Genomic DNA, 5,126 nt, shown 5'->3' on the forward strand with positions numbered 1-5,126 from the left:
AGGCCCAAGGGACACAGCGGTGGCCGTGTGAGGGGCCCAGACCCCAGTCCCCAGTGTTCCTCCCTCACAGGCGCCCAGGGTGCTCACAGCTCGGAGCCCGCGCTCTGTCCCTGGGCTGAGGACCTGTCACCAGGCAGCACCTCCCTCCCTGACCGTCTCCCCAGGTCCTCCTGAGGGGCCTCCCTGCCCTGCCCAGGTCACCTCATCCTCCCTCTCCCCTCGCTGCTGGGTTTTTGTTCACACCCAGGTCACTAGCACACTTTACACTGTATTTGTTACTGTCTGTCCCTTCCTGAGACCGTAAGCTCTGTGAGGACAGGGACAGGGATGTGATGTCCACAGCTGCATTTCTACTGCCCTGAAATGCCCCGTTGTTGTTGTGTGTTCAGTGAATGAATGAGTGAGTGCACTCAGATTGCCACACTCACGGCTGCACACTGACACACCGAGTGTGCACCACACTGACACGCTCTACACACATTGACACACACATGGATGCACTCAGAAACAGACACACACGGACATGCTCTCACACAACGACATGGTCACACACACGTGCACACACACAGAGATACACACAGACACTGACATCCTCACACAGATGCTTAAAGCCTAATTTTCATTCCACAGCATGTTGTGACTGTTTCCCATGTCATTATGCATCATTATTTAAAATTCTTTTTCCTAGTTACTGTGATATATTTCAAACATACCTAAATTTTGAAACAACTAGATTTAATCACTTTAATATTTTGAAACAGCTAAATTTAATCACTTTAACATTTTTCTATATTTTTTATGCAATGTAGTTCTATAATTTTTTTTATAATTTTTGATAAAATTTTTGAAAATCACCTGCCAACATCATAACACTCACCCCTAAATATTTCAGTGTTTATCTCTTGAAGATAACCATTTTCTTCAAACAACATCATTACACTGAAGAAAATAGCTGTAATTCCCTAACAGTATGAAGTGTCAAAGTCACACAAGGTCCTCTGTGTCATCCCCCCAGAGCCTCTCACGTGGAGAAGAGGAGCGCTCAGGGCCTTGTGCCGTCTCTGAGTGTCCACCCCTCCCGGCCACCCCTCTCTGTCCCCTTGATGGTAACACCATGTAAACTGAGAAATAGAAACATTTCTTTCACTCTGTATTTCTCAGTTTGTTAAACTGCAATTTTGAAGTGAAATAATTTCTTATTTGGGAACAACATCTCCACGTCTATATAACCTTCCCCAGTGTAAACATGCACATGGGGGCTCTAGGTCTAAAAGTACAGCCCTGTGGGCCTTCCCTTTTGTCACCAGGACAGAAGGGGCCCTGTGTCAGGGTCGCACTTGGTACCCCAGAAGTCACAGCTCCAACACCAGGTATCACACTGAGACCTGGTGAAGGCACAGTCCATTTCCTCAGGGTTGAGAGTGAACTCTTGCACATCCTCTAAAACCCTCCTCTTCTCTAAAACTCTACTCCATAATCGGGGGTAAAGAAAGGGTTTACACACTGGAACTAAGACTGACCACCCTAAACCTCCTCATCCCCATCGACAGAGCCCAAGTGAGAGCCCCAGACCCTGCCCCTCCCCCTCCCTCTCTCACACTCACCACCATCCGTCCTGAATCCACCAGGATGAACCTCACTCTCTATTTTTCCCTGTCTGTCTCAGTCACCCCTGGTCCCCAAACATCCTGCATGCTCATCTCCACAGGCTCCGTGCACCCCTACTCTGTCTCCCCTCACAACCCCTCCCCAGCTCCTGAAACCTTCCCACTGTGTCCCCCGGAGGTCTCAGCCCAGGATCAGCCAAATCCACACAGTCCTCCCAGGGTGTTCCTGCACCTGCAGCTCTGACAGGGACCTGGGTCTCCCTGAGGACATGGCTCCCTCTGAAGTCCTGCCATGGGGGTGTCTCCCCTCCCACAGACCTTGTGCCCTGAGTTTAGAGGTGGGTGGGGTCCTTGATTCTCAACTGCTTTGACTTTTCCCTCCTTCCTCCCTAACATCCCCTAATCCATCATCAGATCAGAGCCCCTACTCCCCTCATTGTAGGTAATCATTGGGGACCCCCATGCCATTAACTTCTTTCTATTAGCTCCTGGCTCATTGTCACCCTCCCCAGAGTGCCACCTCCTTCATTTGAGTGACTTCAACATAATCAGATATGGAAGGATGAACAGTGGTCCCCAAAGATGTCCAGCCTGAATCCTTGGAGACTGTGGACAGGCTTCCTTACATGGCAAAGGGACTTGGTGATGTAATGAAGCTTAAGGACCTTAGGACAGAAAGACCATTCTGGATCACCTGGCTGGGCCCAATCACGTCACATAAACCTAAAAGCAGAGAGGTTTCTTTGGCTGGAGTCAGAGATGCTGCAGGAGAGATGAGGGTGAGGGGAGGCAGAGAGGTCCCACGAGGGGGAAGGATTGTGTGTGCTGTGGGGGCCACGTCTCAGGACTGAAGACATCCTCTGGGAGCTCAGGGTGGCTCCAGCTGACACCCAGCAAGGAAACAGGGACTCAGTCCCACATCTGTAAGAATCTGAGTTCAGACAACACAGTGAACGAGCTTGGCAGTGGATTCTTCCAGAGCCCCAGTGAGGACATGTCGGGTGTGTAACCTGCACAACCATGAGATAATAAAGGGCTGCTGTTTAGGCCACTGGGTTTGTGGTCACTTTACAGCAGGGACAGAACACACACAGCAGAGGATGCTCAGTCCCTGGCTCCTCACTTCCCTGAGCTCCTCTCCTCCATGACCTTCTCCTCTGCTCTTCCTGGGCCCCCTCCCTTGTCATCCCCCAGACTTGTCATTGCCAATAATCCAGCCCTCCCACAGTCTCCACGCCATGCTTCCCACGCTCTGCCCTCCATCTCCCTACTCACCCCGCAGGGTGGCCTCAGCTCTGGAAACACTGGTGTGATTATTTGATCACAGGTGTAATGTAATATCAGCAATCCATTCATCACAAATGTGCCTGCTTCCCAGGATGGAGACCACCCTGTGCTACATCACCTCCCACAATCATTTGAGCCCACTGGGATCCCAGGTTATTATCCTACCATCTAGTCACCGTCCCTCACCCCTCGATGTCCTCTCCTCCCTCCTCACCCATCTTCAATTCTATGAGACAGCATTTCAATCCCTCCCTTGGTCTCCCTTGCCTTGTCACCCTTGCTTGTGAAACTACACAGCCGGAAATTCTACCTCTGCCCTCCCTGCACCTGCCCCGTGCAGCTACAGGAGGCTGGAGACACCACAGCCACATGGATGCTGTCACGTTAACATCATGATCCAGACCTCAAGGGGGTCCACACTGCTGCCCTCAATCATCCTGTCCCTGCACGGCTCCCTCAGTCTCCCCCATCCTCTGCTCAAACATCCACCCTCCTTCCCCATCTCATTACTGCCAATGACCTTGTTTCCTGCTTCACTGAGAAAACTGGGCACATTAAAAGACAACTGTGCCTGACCAGGTGGTGGTGCAGTGGATAGAGCGTCAGACTGGGACACGGAGGACCCAGGTTTGAGACCCCAAGGTCACCAGCTTGAGTCCCGGTTCATCTGGTTTGAGCAAAGCTCACCAGCTTGGACTCAAGGTCACTGGCTTGAGTAAGGGGTTACTTGATCTGCTGTAGCCGTGTGGTCAAAGCACATATGAGAAAGCAATCAATGAACAACTAAAGTGCCGCAACAAAAACTTGATGCTTCTCACCTCTCTTTCTCTCTGTGTATGTCAAAGAAGAAGAAGAAAAAGAAGACGATTATTACAGATTTCCAACACTGTCTACTTGGAGACGTCACCACAGGTGAGCTGTCCACACTCCCAGCCAGAGCCGTCCCTGTGCTGGTGCTCGAGGCCTCATCCCTTCTCGTCTACGTAAAGGTGCTGGTCCAGCAGTTCTTCCCTTTTCCTCTCTTGTCATTCTTTCCTCCACTAGGTCACGTGGCAGCGTGAGAATGCACACCCAGACCTCAGCCTGAGGGAGCATAACTGACCGCTGCTCTGCTCTCTAATCTGCTGCCCCATTTGCTCTGGGACCTCACTTCTCACAGGCTCCTTCCTGACAAAGGTTGAGAACAGCAGAGAAACTGAGGCAGGATCATTGACCCTCTGAAGGCTGAGTTAGGCTCCAGGCTCCCTGACACCCTCTCTGAACTTTCCTTACTCTGCCCTGGGTCTGGGATGCCTCCAGCCAACCTCCCTTCTCTCTCTCCATCATTCAGATGACCATATTGAGCACTTGTTACTTTGAGGACATACATGCTCCTGTTGAAATGCACAGTGACACACGGCTTCCCTGGGCTTCTCTGTATTGAGGACGTGGGGGACTCACAGTCAAACTCAGGGTTACTGAATGAAGTAACCTACACTTCACAATGTAACAATCCTGAGTCACAGACACACTGTGTGGGAAGTAGAATTAAGGAGCTTTGTGAGTCTGACTGCAGTGCTGGTTAGACACATTTCTGGACCAAGGGGACAAATCACTTCCTTACAGATCAGCTTCCTGATGTTCAGGGTTCCCAAGACTGTGCTCCCCACTGGGGTTCACAGACAACAGGGAGACTGGTCTCTGAGAATCTCCATCCTGTGTTTTCAGACACAGCTCCCCCAGGGTTAAGAGAAACCCTGTCCCTTCACCTCCATTCCCAGGGCGAGCTCACTCTCTGACATCAAGTTTCCTGAGGTGAGTGTTGTTTTAGAACAATCCACGGGGAGAGATAAGGGGTGGGAGGCAGGGAGTCCATTTCAGGGGGAGGGGTTCCGGGAACAGAAGAAGAGGAAGGGGCGGGGCCCAGTCTAGGGGTCTCTCCCTGGTGTCCTCACACAGCCCCTGGGTCAGGACTCAGGGAGACAGGGTGACAAAGAGCTTTCTATGCAGGAGGAGGGATCAGGGCACAGTCCTGGGTCCCCAGGCCTGGCTCTCAGGGTCTCGGCCCCAGGGCGGAGTCTGGAGGAGAAAGTGAGTGTCTGGGAGTCCACATCTGCCAGGGGTCACTTCTCCCTCTCACAACCAGTGTTGACTTTCTGGATAGTCATAATTAGACCCCAGAGATCACTCCCATTGGGTGAACAGTTTTTAGAGAACCAATCAGTGTCCTCAAAGTCTCTGGTTATGTCTCCC

General features: G+C 51.5%; 1 protein-coding gene across 5 annotated transcripts in view; it reads left to right on the plus strand.

Moving 5' to 3' along the window:
• The window catches only part of LOC136331771 (saoe class I histocompatibility antigen, A alpha chain-like), a 128,128-nt gene that overhangs the window by 106,893 nt on the left and 16,109 nt on the right, over window positions 1-5,126 (plus strand). The window lies entirely within an intron of this gene.

Source organism: Saccopteryx bilineata, chromosome 1, assembly GCF_036850765.1.
Source record: "Saccopteryx bilineata isolate mSacBil1 chromosome 1, mSacBil1_pri_phased_curated, whole genome shotgun sequence".
NCBI classification, from domain to species: domain Eukaryota; kingdom Metazoa; phylum Chordata; class Mammalia; order Chiroptera; family Emballonuridae; genus Saccopteryx; species Saccopteryx bilineata.